The following is a 15,411-nucleotide window of genomic DNA, read 5'->3' on the forward strand; positions in this document are numbered from 1 at the left end:
TTCCAGGTGGTCCCCAGAGAAATGGTGAAGAGTTGGTAACCAAATGGACCCTTATTGATTAAACCAAATTGACCCGTCCATTTGGTTTAATTTTACGCTCTCATTATATTATTGTTAAACATCTACATAATTAGCATGGAATTGTGGACAAATCTTATCCTACAACAACAAAATATTATTTAGATTTTGGGTCTCAGGCGCTAACCACAGACGAATAACAGTCTAAGTCCACACTATTGATCCATAATATATAAATGATAGATAAGGGTTCAGGACAACAAGGCCTTTTCGTGGAGGGGTCAGTCTGAAATTTGGACTTAGACTGTTTTTCGTCTGTGGTACTCAAATGGTGGTCCGTGGCTCAAATTCGGAATAAATAATTTTCATATGAGGTGTTGAAAACCTGCCGTATACGAAACCTCGGGAATTTCTGTGAAAAGTAGGGATGTCGCGTTCACATTTATTTTGCCCGCAATCTAATTCTGATCATTTGATTTTGAGTATCTGCCGAAACCGATTTATAACACAGACAATATCCAGTCTAATATATGTATATAATATAGATACTAGGGATGTTCCGATCATGCTTTTTGCTCCTGCATGATTCCGATTCCGATCATTTGCAAATGACGCGATATCAACACAGCGTCACTGTCTCCAGTGCAGACAGCAGAGCAGAAGCTCTCAATGTTTTAACCATAATACTAAATATACAATAACTAAACATAAATCTGACTTGAATTGGATTGCAATACAATTTCAAATCATTAAAATAATAATAATAATAATAATGTTTTTGCAGCCCACCCTAGCCCAACGGTAATAGTGTTGTACGAGGCGTCAAAAGAACAGCTCCCGTAGGTTTGTAATGCTAAAATTGAGGGGGTTCACATTTTCCGGACCCCCACCCCGTTTCAGGCTGGGGGGGGGGGGGGTCATCTATTTGGGACCTCCCAGAACAGTATGCCAGCCAGTTAATGTCCGATTTTCATAATATTATAATTGTTTTGTATGTTTTAAAACATTCTGAGTTGATTTCTTAAACTTTTAAAGTGTCCAGAAGAATCTTTATTGACGTTTGGTAGGGGTGTTTCCTCACCTGGGTCCCCCCGGACTGACCCCTGTGCCTATAAGTTCTCATTACATTCCTCGCTCTGCTCCTGTTCCAGAATAACGTCAAATTAGATCAAAATTGAAGAATAAAAGTAGCTCTGATAACACAAATGAGTAGTAGCTAATACCAGGGGTCTTCCACAGGGGGCCCATGACCCCTAGGGGGTCCTCAGAGTTACTACAGGGGCCCACCAAATCTTTGTTTTATTTATTTATTTTGTTACACATTAAACCTCTTGAACCATAGCATCCCTATTCTGAGGAGAACTTTAGAGATTGCATTGAGGTAAAGAGAAAATGCTCTCAAGCAACGTAAATTGATTGAGTTGCACTGTGGAGGCAATCCGTTCCAAGAGAAGACACCATTGAAGATTCTGGTTTCATCAGCACTTGTGTCAGATGGACACTCAGTTTGCAGATAAGGGCCAGAAGCGCTTTGAGGAGTTTGTTTCTGAACGATTGATCTCCACATCAAGTCTCTCAGTGTGGGACAAAATGACGAAACTCAAGTTGCGTGAGGAACGTGAATATTGGGACGATTTTTAATCATCCAAGGCAGCCGACCAAGTTTAGTTCCCAAACTTGAGGAGACGATTGGTGAATATGAGATGTTAATAGTTCCCCGTTCTCTGTGTGCTGTTGATGGGACATCTGCATAAATAAACTGGGGTTTAGCGTTAACCACTTCACTAATCAATGACATGATGCATTTGTTTGCAGAGAGTTGACAAAAGTTAGATTTCTTCCTTGAAAATAATGAAAGGTAGAATTTTCGTTTTTTCATATCATTTGAAAGCAGGGAATCTTAGCTTCAAATTGACATATTGGTTGTTCAGTTTGACCCACCAGTTTTGGAGATATGGCTTATAGAGTAATGTCTTGCAGAAAACAGCGAGTTGAGAAAACAGGCTTGAAAGGTTAACTTCTGTGGTCTCTAACATTACACCTAGCTACATGTTTAAGCATTTATTTCATATTTACATGTCGATTTCAGCTCTGACACTTATTTCAGACATGCTCTAGTATGTGAAGAGTCTGCCTGTGCTATTAACTCATTTTTGACTCTGGTGAAAAGCTGGATTTTGCGCGATGGCAGTCTCTCAGTCAAATGTGGTCACATTAATTATGATGTCTGTTTTGCATAGCTCAACTCAACTCACTCAAGGACCCATACATTAATATGTATTTAACTGTGGACCCCCATCTGAAAAATATTTTGTGCCATTAGTGTCACCGGTGCCCGGCTGTAGAGAACCGAGTTGATGGATGATGGAAGTTGGAGATCCATGCCCCACCCGGCTATGCAATACCCGTTGTACCCGTGTCAGACCCGTTCCACCCATCTGTCTGTGTCTCTTTTATGCCCATATATAGAGATATCTGTATCTGTCTCTATGTGTCCCTTTATTCCTATATATGGAGTTCTGTGTCAGGCATGCTTGTGATGTCAGAACAGGCCAGCTCCATATATGGAGCCCGGGCAGGGGCATTTTCCAGAGCCGGCAGATGCCTTTTGTGGCGGTTCTGGACAACCCTGGGTCCGACTGACTCAACACCGGGCACTGCACAGCAAGATCTTTAATTTGTGTAAAATGAAACCAAATTTGGTTTAATGTTACGCTCTCAAGAGTTAAATTATTGTTAAACATCTGCATTACATAATTTACAAGAACACAATTAGCACATGTAGCTTAGAATAATTGTTATTTCGATCAACGTTTGCCAACGTCCACATCAATACAGCATGGCATTTTGGACAAAATCTTATCTTATCTTATGTTAATGTTGTGTCTTCCTCTGTAATGTATTTTTGTTTGTCATTGATGTTTTATGTGTGGCTGTAGCTGGGGTGAAAGCCCAAGACAAATTTCCCTCGTGGACAATAAAGTTTACCTTGACCTTGACCTTATCCATTCTTTAGTTTTGGGTCTGAGGGGCTACATCTCATCAAATGGTGGTCCGTGGCTCAAATGCCGAATAAATAATGGAATGGATAAAAAAAGGGTTGAAAACCACCTCTATATTGTGTCCAAGATAAAGTCACCTCAGGAGCCTGTCATTGTTCAAATTAATTGAGAAACCTGTGAACATTTCTTGAGAAAGCATGTCGTTTCTTTCTTTCTGTCGACGCCTGCTCTCGGCAGGTTAGCTTGAACAATTTCCAATTGAGATGTCTGCTCTTACACCTTCACTAAGACAGAGGGAACTAGCAGGGTTGAGGAGATGACTTATGAAAGTAAATTGGGCATATCACACTGTGATGATGTGGAGCAGACTCCATGTTCAGGAGCAGGAAGAAAGACTAAATTTGCAGGCAATCAAAAAGTGTGATCCTATGTTCTACCTGAGTGTTCATAAGATTCTCAATTTATCCGAACCCTTACTGTGACTGTGACAGACTGTGATAGGTATTTCAAGTGATCACTGATAATTATCAGACTGGTCAAGTACTGTACTTAAGTACATTTTTGGAGTACACTCGGTCTCGCCCCTCCACCCCACCCCCTCGGACTTGGTCTTTACTTGGACTCGCTTTAGGTGGACTCGACTATAACACTACAACTGTGTAACACAAAATGTTAAAAATTATACTGAGAATACTAATAAACCATCAAAGTACAATACATAAACCCAAGATACATAAAACAACATTTCTAATATTAATCAAAAATAGTTCGAAAATCACAGAAATGGGTGCAAGTCAAGAGTAGGGCCTAAACTGGTCCCGGACCCTCTGTGGAAGACCCCTGGAATTAGCTACTACTCAATTTTGTTATCAGAGCCCAGCTACAAAAAACTTTTAGGCTTCAATTATGATCTAATTTGACATTGTTCTGCAACATAGTCTACTTGCTATAATGTGAACCCGGACGTTTTGAGTAGTTTTTATATTAGAAATGTTGAGTATGGGCCCCCAGCTTTTAAAAAGTCAAAACAGCAAAACAATCTATTTTAGCAAAACAATCCTACGGAAGTACACCTCGTACCACACTATAAGTACGGCCCTGGGAGGGAGATGTATTTTGTTGGTCGATTTGTCTCCACCAGGCCGAAGGCATGGGGAGAGAGTATGTTTTGCACTCCGTCCGTGTGTGTGTCCGTCCTTCCTTCCTTCCGTCCGTCTGTTACCAGCTAATCTCCGGCACCGTTAACCCGGTCGATGCCAAACTTTGCACTGCCTGGATGCCAACGATGAACCTCTGCCCCACATTTTCCAGAACGGCCTGTTATAGCGCCACCATGAGGCAGTTTTTCACTTTTTTCACCTAAAACTGCACCGATCTGCGTGAAACGTTGCATGCACACTCCCTAGAGGCCAAGGACAAACCGTTTACCTGCATTTTCCGCATCTGCCTTTTATAGCGCCACCAGGAGGCCCACTTTTGTAAAACACATTTTTTGATATTACTCCTCCAGATTCTGTCCAAAAATCTCACAAATCGTTACACAGTATCTCTATGGTCATGTGCTCAAGTCGGATCTGTCTGATATTTCAGATTCCATCCTAATTGGCTATAATTGGCTTTCACAGTTTGCAAGATTGCCCCGTTCTGAACAATAGCCTCAAATCATGAACGCAGCATGCAATTTACGTGAAATCTTTCACACATTTTCTTACTAGGCTGAGGAATAAATCCCACCCTTTTCACATTGGCCTGTTATAGCACCACCAACAGGTTGATTTTTGCAAAACACATTTTTGGAACAAAATGCCTCAAATCATCCAATTGCCATCAAAGGCGTAAGAAGAAATGGCAATCGGTACACATGATCTCTGTAGTCATGTGATCAAGACGAGTCTGATTGGCTAAGATTGCCTTCCAAAGTTTTCAGGAGTGGCCCGTTTTGTACAAAATGCTGCACATGTCCTGCTCATCCAGAATTATATCCTCAGAGATGCTATGAGTGATCTGGCTCTGCATTTCCTCAAAAAACAAAACAAAAAAAAACATCCTCCTAAACATTTTGCCAAACATCACACACACTCCTATCCTCCTGGTGGAGACCTGTGCCCGGAAGGGCATTTTTTCTAGTTGGAAGCTATTTTTCATGGCACATTATGTTTAATCAAACAAGTTTACCTCCTTAGTGATTGGGTCGTGAGTCGGGACGTTCTGTGTCTGCTGTCTGCATCAGATTGTATGCATGACAGGATGCTGCGCGCTCCAGTGATGGCTGAGAAATATTAGTTCATTTGTGTCGGATAAGGGCCTATTGGTGGGGTTTCCGCTAGATATTAAGGCCTGTTTAGGGTGTGTTTTAGCAGGGGTTTCGCCTGGAAGGCTCTATGGGAAACACTCACTCTTGAACAAAGTTGAACGTGAGAAAGTGACGTTCACACACGCCAGAAATGAACGCGTTCACAATGACGTTCATCAAGCAGAAATACAGCACGTTCAGTTCACGTTCACCCAGTTCATCGTTCGTGAACGATCGTTCTTTGAACGCGTTCAGAGACAACACTGCATGCTATATAGCGCATTGTAATGGGGACAGACTCCCGCGTGCTGTCGTAGTTTTAGTCGTCGAAATCAACGGTGGCCTTGAAACTCTGCTACAGGGTAAAGTACGCCAAAGACTTCACAGTGTTGCATTGCGGATGAAAACATTAGCGTGGAGACTGACGGATGATTCTTAATTGTTACCTCTGGCAAATTAGACTTCAGAGAGAGAGAGAGAGAGAGAGAGAGAGAGAGAGAGAGAGAGAGAGAGAGAGAGAGAAAACGTTCCTCGCTATGCAGTGTGAGGATGACCTTGCTGCAATGCCCCTTAAATAGTTTTTACTTGATGGACTCCCAAAGACTGTCTCTCTCAGGTGTCTCCTTGATAGACCAATTCATTTAAGTCTGTCGCCATTCCAGGGCTTCGACAGGGATGCTGTTTGCCTTGATGAGTCCCTGCAGTTTGCTTCATTTGTTTTGCACTCGTTGGAGGTGCGAGTGTTGTAATGTAAACCACTGTTCCCCTGCAGACACTGGGTCGGGACCCAATTGGGTGGGTCGTACGTGGCCAACCTTTTTATGGGCCTCTTTATATTTTGTTTCCTACATTTTGTTTTAAATTGTTATTGTTTCGAAACATTTTCAAAAAGCATCTACTCTTTCGAAACAAGCCCAAATAAGCAACTTAGAAACAAGCCCAAATAAGCAACTACACTTGAGAAACAAGCCCAAATAAGCAACTACACTTTAGAAACAAGCCTAAATAAATAACTACACTTTAGAAACAAGCCTAAATAAATAACTACTCTTTAGAAACAAGCCCAAATAAGCAGCCACTCTTTCGAAACAAGCCCAAATAAGCAACTTAGAAACAAGCCCAAATAAGCAACTACACTTTAGAAACAAGCCCAAAACAGAAACTACACTTTAGAAACAAGCCTAAATAAATAACTACACTTTAGAAACAAGCCTAAATAAACAACTACACTTTAGATTCTAAAGTGTAGTTGTTTATTTAGGCTTGTAATTGATTATGTGAGCGTGTTTCTAAAGTTTAGAAACACGCTCACATAATCAATTACACTTTAGAAACAAGCTAAAAAAAAGCAACTACACTTTAAGCTCAAATAAGCAACTACACTTTAGAAATAAGCAACTACACTACCCAAAAAGTCCCCAAAAACTTTAACTTCACAGAAACAAGCCCAGAGTCGCTTATGATAAGCGAACAGGGCTGTGCGTGTGTGCGTGCGTGCGTCTCTGAGTGTGTGTGTGTGTGTGCATGCAGCATTGCTGTACAAATCCAACTCATCTAAGTGAATGTACTTTGCCAGACTGAAACCCCAAGTAGAACATTGCATTGATCTACGTGGTGTGTTTCTTACGGTCAATTACAGGGATATGCTGGTAATTGGTGACCACTCAAAGGAACGTAAATCAGCCCGGGTCGGTCGCCCCCCACCAACTCCGAGAGGGGAGAAATCACGTAACATAATTGTGAGAAGTAATTGGTAGCACTACTTGTGCTATAGTTTAAATTGGACCCATGCAGAGTGTATAGACCAAGCTGTCTCAGCATTTAAATTATTCGCCGCAGTCTCTCCTGTAAAAGGTAATATATACTGTGCGCTATGTAAATTGCATGCAAAAAATTACAGTAGAAAAGAGGAGGCATCCATTTCCTGAGGGTGGCGTGGGCGTGGGGGTCGGGGACAAAGGGGTGAGGCACAGCAGAGCAGTTTAACCCCATCTCCAATTAGCTGTGAAAGGTCCTTTGATTTGAATGCAGCGAGGTTCAGCTAGGCCGGCGGTACATAGGACGCGACGCATCTCTCCCTCACCTCTCATTATTTCACTGCCTAATTTTCTGACATGGCTTGCAGAAGTCTCTCTCCCCAGATAGAAACACTGTGTGCCACGGCTTAATTACTGCTGCTGGAGCAAGAAGAAGTCTGAAGGACATTACACAATGGAGAGGAGAGTGACAGACAGACAGGATGGAAGGAAGCACATGCAGGGCTGGAGAATCAGGAGTTTCACTCTGCAGGAACAACTGTGGACTATAGTGTTGATTATCGACTATGTCTATGACGGTGACAGTGGATGTGGATCAGGGGTACAGTGGTTCCCAGTTCGATCCCGGGCTCCCCCAGAGTTAGTGTTGAAGTGTCCTTGAGCAAGATGCTGAATCACTATTATTGCTCCTGATGTGCTGGTTGGCGCCTTGCATGGTTTCCTCCGCCATCGGTGTATGAATGCGTCTGTGAATGGCTCAATGTAATGCACAATCTAAGTGAAGCGCTTTGGATAAAAAGCACTATATAAATGCACCATTTAACATTCATCTTATACCTTTCTTTTCCACTGAGTAAAACTGAATAAAAACAAAATAAAAACTAGCTATGATGACTAAATATATTGACAATTTTGTTAACAAATAAAAACTAGACTAAAAATGTTAGAGAGGGACTAGTGGAGAAGAGATCCAGTAGGACTAAAATACAATTTTACGCTTGGTTGCATGCTGAAAATAGTAGATCTACAAGATCACAAGTCACAATATCTCTGCAGCTGACAATTTCTATTATATTTTACAATTTACAATTTACAATTTAGGCATTTAGCAGACGCTCTTAATCCAGAGCGATTTACATTAGGCAGGAACAAAAGTATGGGAATACATCACATATATAAAATGCATTCAAGAAACATGCGTAAGCTAAGAACGTAACTAGAACATATCTATATAATAATGACACTATACATATTAACTATACATATATACTATACTATGCTATACATATGTAGGCTACTATGATGTGCTATGACTATATACAATGCAATTATTGTGCTGTCTACATGACATGCTATAAGTCTGTTTCAAATGCTATCTAAGTCTAAAAAGTGCTATCTAAGGGGGTAGGATAAGTGCTATGGGCCATGATGGAGTCTGAAAAGGTGGGTCTTCAGACTACGGCGGAAGATTGGGAGTGATGCCGCAGTTCTGACTGCAACGGGGAGTGCATTCCACAGTTTTGGGGCCAGAAGGGAGAAGAGTTTGGGACGTGTGGAGCGTTGGCCCGGCGTTTTTAGTGAGGGTACTTCCAGCTTTCCTGCGTTGGCTGATCTGAGTGCGCGGGAGGGTTTGTAGGGTTCAATCATGCTTGCAAGATATGGGGGAGCCATACCTTTGGTTGCTTTGAATGCCAGCATCAGAGTTTTGTATTCTGTGCGGGCAGCGACTGGGAGCCAGTGCAGGGAGCGGAGCAGGGGGGAGACATGTGAGAATTTTGGCTGGTTGAAGACCAGACGAGCTGCGGCATTTTGGATCATTTGGAGAGGCTTAAGTGCACATGCCGGTAGGCCAGTAAGGAGCGAATTACAATAGTCAAGTTTTGACAAGACTGTTGTCTGGATTAGGAGCTGGGCTGATTCCTGGGTGAGGAACGGTCTAATTCGTCGTATGTTATAGAGTGTGAACCTACAGGATCGAGTGACAGCTGTGATGTGAGTTTTAAACGAGAGCTGACTGTCCAGGACAACACCAAGGTTCCTGGCTGTTGGGACAGACGTTACCAGGGCGTTGTCTACGGAAATAGTTAGCTCCCGCATAGGGCAGGACTTAGCTGGGAAGAAGAGAAGCTCAGTCTTGTCTGGGTTCAGCTTGAGGTGGTTGGAGGACATCCACTGTGAGATGTCAGCCAGGCATGCAGTGATGCGCTCTTCCACCTGAGTGGCAGAGGGGGGGATTTTATGAAATGAATTTTATGAAATGACAAAGGTCCAAGTGGCATGCAAGAAACAAGAAGAGTTGAATTAGCTTTTTGTATGCAGTGTCAAGCAAAATAATCCCTTCCACTGAAAAAGACTATTAAAAAAGGTAGTTTTAAGCGGTCATTGTGTAAATGGTTATCGTGTTACAGTAAGTGGTAATTATCCATACGGTTTTAACCTTTATTTAATTAGACTGAAGTAGTATGAATTGATTCAACTCATTCTAGAACTCATGACAATTAATTCATTAGGCTATATTTAATTTCACATTAGACTCAAGTCGCTGTGACCTTATTGTGTGAGGTGACATATGCTGTGTTTATTCTTGTAACCACTTCAAAGCCTTAATGGCACCATTGTGTTTTTACATGTATCTCATATTGTGTCGTCACCGATACAGGTAATAGTCTGCCTTGCGTGTAATGGCTAGAGCGTTGATTCTTCATATCCATGAGTGAAACGGCCAAGATGATTTGTTTATTTTTCAAACACAGATCTAAGATCACCCTATGGGGGGGAAAAAACAAATAAAAAAGTACACAAACCCGTGGATCTAGCGATATTGATGTCAGACTTCTGTGCTCTACAAGTTAACACAGATATTATTATGAACTGAAATATAAATTAAACCATTGCTATTTGGATGTGGGATATGGTCATGTTCAAGCAATAACTTCAATAGCAGTTGTGGAGAAAGTACTCAAATGTTTTACTTAAGTAAAAGTATCAATACTGGAATGTAGACTCAGGGGCGACTCACACGGTCGCAAGATGTATAGCTAATGCAAGCTCGCAATGCATTTCCAATGGGAGTCACATGGTTTGACACAACATTTGTGTTGTATGAGGGGGAGGGGGGCAGTCGAAACACAGCCGAAAGCCATACAACAGCTTGTAGTCCAAAATGTTGTATCAAACCATGTGACTTCCATTGGAAATGCATTGGGGTGGCCATGACACTTACATCTTGCTTACATCTAGCATGCATCAATGTTGTATGCTAGGGCCTCACTCACACCTTTCGATCTACGGGCAAGCCCATCTAGAGTTTAAATTTTAAACTCTAGATGGGCCTGCCCCAAAGTTATTAGTGCAGCCGTGCCCGGCAGCCGGCGAAAACTAGAGTTCTCAACAGGCCCTCATCAAACCCTTTAGACTCAAGACATTGCCCCGGCTGCTACCCTTAGATCTCCATATATGGAGCTGACCTGTTCTGACATTCCATATGTTGATCTGACCTCATCAAACCCTGTACACTCAAGACACACTCCATATATGGCCAGTACAGAATTCATTCCCTTTGTTGATCTAACCCCCCCATGTGCCAAAGCGCCAGTGCTCGCCCAGCACTCTGCTGTCACCCAGGCAGATATGTTGATCTGACCCCCCATTCCAAAGTGCCATGAGGCACTCGCCCAGTAGTCTACTGTCACTCAGGCAGATGCGTGTATTAATAATAATTTCCTATAAAACCATGTTTCCTACTGTTTATGCACAAACCAAGTAACATTTATCACACATTATTAAAGTAAACTGCATGTGCGCGTAGTACCGCGTACGCGTGTGTGTTTTTTGATGCAGTTTTTGATGCACTCCTAATAATCACCAGTACAACACTGGATCAAATGCGCAGTAATTCCACCACATGCACGCATCACGGTGTGGGTAGTTAGCAACCGCTCATTTAATACAGTATGTGGTAATTATTAAAATATAATGCAGTTAAGACTACTATTACAATTCATTTCCCCTTCCAGTCATCTTTGCCTTGAAAGCATTTTTTTTTTAACATGGTGTGACTGTCTTAGTGAAGCACAGTCCAACACACCATAACTGCCTCCTGGGTCCTCCTATTTATAATGTTGAGCAAAATATATTATTATTATTATGCATCAAAGGGTTTTGTCAGCATATTCATAATGATTATTTCATTATTTCACTGAGTTCGTTGCATTACATTATTTTAGGTTAGTGTAGAGAGGCAAGTGGGACTATTCCCATCTTCGGAACATAAAAGGAACTATGAATAGCTTGTGTCACCAGCGGTCACTGTACTGAAGTCCCTTTGGATATCATAACCAAGTGCACGTCGTATCTACATCAATACATCTACAGAATGCATCGCGTTACATGCCCACCCCTGGGTGTGTGAGTGAGTGCATGTGTGCGCGCGTGTGTGTGTGTGTGTGTGTGTGTGTGTGTGTGTGTGTGTGTGTGTGTGTGGGACTCACTCAAACTAAGTGATGTGGATGACAAGCGTTTTACTCGAGCTTTACTTTAGCCGTGATTGATCAGCCAATAGAAATGATCACTCATGGGGCTGAAAGTGAAAGAGCAGACAGTCCACTGTCTTCGTATGAAGCCACAGCATCCATCTGGTCCGCCCGCTCTTTTGTTCGTGCCAGGAAGCAGCTTCTGCATTATGGGGGAGCAGGAGGAAGCAATCGAGTTCTCTGTATAATAAAGATGTTTTATCGGATACTAGTCCCCCACGCTCACGGAAATCATCTGAAACAAATTGTCAGGAAATAGAACGGGCGACGTTGAGTAGCTCGACTGCAGCGATAGGTATCAAAGCATCTCGATACTTCCTTTTTGCTTTAATTCACTATTATAACCGGGATTAAATGCTGGGCTTTGTTTGTTGTTTATACCTCACATTCTTGTTTGAGCTTCATACCCGGAACATGCACAGCCAAGTGGCGGGGCTGTTTGCAGGGAAAGTATTTCACTGTAAACGCATGTGAGTGAGTGACCTCAGAATCGGAGTCCAATCTGAGAAAATAACCTAAAGGAAAAAAGGAAATGATTAACAAGGATGAATTATGCAGTCTCCGTCAGGGAGGGACGTAGCTCGGGGAACGAACATCGAGTCGGATTTATGTGGAATGATTTAGGAGATAAAAAGAAAAAACGAGGACGGTGAGCGCTTGTATCGTCCGTTGTACATATCCATTTATGTAATTAAGTATGAGTGCTCGCCCGTTAGCCGCGCTGGTTAATAAGCTCCGATGGGAATGCGCTGGAAAGGCAGGTGAACCCGTGGCCCCGGAGATGTTAAACACAGATGAATAGATGCCGTAGCTTCAGTAAATCAGCTACGACGAGCCATGGAACAGGACAGCGAATGGGCCCCGGCGGTGAAAACCCAATATCGTGTAAATGGACATATTGGCCTCTCACAGATATTGGAAACCGCATAACCTTGCACCAGTGCAAGCTCACCTTTTTTTTTCTCCCCCCCCAATTTGCCCCGCAGAGTCGCAGACCCCCACCACTGATGGTGCCTGCGCTGCTGTCCCTGATCTCTTCACTTTTGCGTTCAAAAAGCTTCAGCAAAGGAGCGGCCATGGCTATTGTGGCCAGTGGTGTAAAGCAGGGGTACTCAACGTTTTTGGCCGGGGACCCCCGGAAATGCTTTGGCAATGTCTCGGGACCCCCGCCCCGCCCCCTCCCGACCCCCAATATAAATTGACTGCTACAATAACCTTAAACCATTTTGGGCGGGAGCCCCTTTTGGTGTTTTAAGCATTGTTATAATTTAGCTATTGAAAAATAGCAGATCTACAAGCTCATAGCACGCCACCGAGTGGCACGCTACGAGCTTGTAGGTCTGCTATTTTTGAAAAATCGTGAAAATAAAATTTAAAAATCTTTATATTTTTTTTTTTGAAAATAATTTGGGGACCCCCTAAAATAATTTGGCGACCCCCCGAGGGGTCGCAACCCACGGGTTGAGAACCCCTGGTGTAAAGCAGTGGTTTTCAACCCATTTCATATCAAGGCACATTATTATTCAGCATTTGAGCCATGGACCACCGTTTGATGACATTCAGCCCCTCAGACCCAAAACTAAAGAATACTTTGTTATCGTTGGATAAGATTGTGTCCACAATTCCATGCTGTATTGATGTTGGTAACATTAGGAGAGATAACAGCTTGTATGAGGTATAAAGTACAGCAGCCTTGTGTTCATAAAACAGAAAGATTGCGTATTGGGTAAGACTGGCGTTATGTATCTTTCAGGACCTTTCACTGCTTTGTCTCAACCATCACTCTATGGCTCTGCTCTCAGCCACCGCGGTGGATATTTTGACGTTTTTTTTTTTTTTTTAAATGTTGCCACTACTGTTGGAGCAGCCATAAACTACATAGGTTCATCCCGATGTTCTGGGCATCTTTGTAATGTTAGTGTTAGTAAAAAGCAGGTAAAAGAGTAACGTTTGAGGCAGACTGTACATCAGTCACTCTACCATTCACCTTAGTAGAAGAGGTTTTTTAAGAGGCAGGTTTACTTTACCCCACAGTTATGTCGGCTCCGCCTACAGGAAATGCGTAAGCTGCGACCATGAGACCCGTTTCTGAATTCGTCTATTCCTGAAAAGTCGCAATGCGAAAATGGAAGCCATCGTTCTTACGATCGAAATATTTAAAACAAAAAATCTTGTTTAAAAAAAGGAATCTGCCTAATGATGATGTCACTGGTGGACGAGTTTCTGAACTGCCCACAGCCCTCCTATGAAACACAGCCTGCAGTAGAACAAATTTGTGGTATTTTATCATGAACATTATATTAGAGGACCAATTACATGAAGATAGGTTGAAAAGTGGTGAAGTGGTCCTTTAAGTAACATTTTGAGGTAGTTTTACTTTTCTAGAGTATTTCCAATTTCCAATACTTTTACTTCTACTCCACTACATCTCAGATCCAAATAGTGTATTTTTACACCACTACATTTATTTGACAGCTTTTGTTACTAATTATTTTGTAGATTTTGATTATTATTTTTAACTATATTATTTATCGGCCCCAAAAAATGAGTCTGTAGTTGTTGTAGGTGAGAGGCTCTTCCGCGTTGCCCACCGAAGCGTGGCGTGGTTATAAGCACAAGTGGTTTGTCGTATAGCCAGGGCCATTCCTCTGTGTGATCCCCGTTGAGGCCATAATTAATACATTCTTTGACTGCACCATCAATCTTCACATGAATCTAAAAATAAAATTCATCAATGCAGCATGAAAGGGCGGGTACATTCCTGTAAGAGGTGTCAATGGTTGTTTTTGATCGATGCACGGGGAAGATAGACGCACTCTCGCCGGTTCGCACATCTGTGCTGCATTTGCGTGCGCGTGCCCTTGCTAAAAAAAGAACGCAGGCACGCCGTGGCACGGAGTACAATGATGAGCATGCCACCACAGTTATGGTCTATAAAGGAGTTTGGATGAATGTGGTCGTCGTGCAGTAGCGAGAACCAGGGCTGTTTTTCATGAGACTGTGACTCATGCTATACTAAAAATGGACCCTTACGTCTCAGGAGTTATAGTACACGAACCCTAGCATCCCTATACGATGGGGCAAACATTGGGCAGATATATGGGTTTTAAGTGTTTAATAATATCAAACGGTTTAAGTCAGGGGTGTCCAAAGTGTGGCCCGGGGATGAATTTTGTATGAGCGGCCAGCCAAACAGTATGGAATTTTTTAAAAGTTTTTTAAGTATAATTTGTCAGGATTTCTGGTTCCTTGTTATCTCATCCTTAACCCATTGATACCCGAGGCCGAATCTGGGAACGCCTTCTAGGGCCTGACCTATAGTTTCTGAAAACCTTCAAATTTTGATTCATTATTTTTTTAAATAGTTATGTTGCTACATGTATAGCAATAGCTGATGAGACACAGAGAGCGCGCCGGCATCAAGGGTAGAACAACGTATAGGTTGCACCAGGCAGGGAAATACCCCTCAATTTCAACATTTTTTATTTTTCATTAACAGAAGAAATGCACATAAAGTGCGCAAAGACCCGCACACCGTCTGCACTTGCAATACGAACTTTATTTATAGGCAACGTTTCGGTCAAAGACCTTCTTCAGGCATCTGCTGATAATAGGTAGCCACATAGCTACAGTATATACAAACACAGATCCACAATGACCAATCACAGTCGCCCTCGTTAGTATAGTATAGTATAGTATAGTATAGTATAGTATAGTATAGTATAGTATAGTATAGTATAGTATAGTATAGTATAGTATAGAGTTGTTGTGTGGAAATAATAATAAAAAAGTCCTGCCCTTCTGTGTAG

The sequence above is a fragment of the Electrona antarctica genome (genome assembly GCF_951216825.1).
Source record: "Electrona antarctica genome assembly, chromosome: 20".
NCBI classification, from domain to species: Eukaryota; Metazoa; Chordata; class Actinopteri; order Myctophiformes; family Myctophidae; genus Electrona; species Electrona antarctica.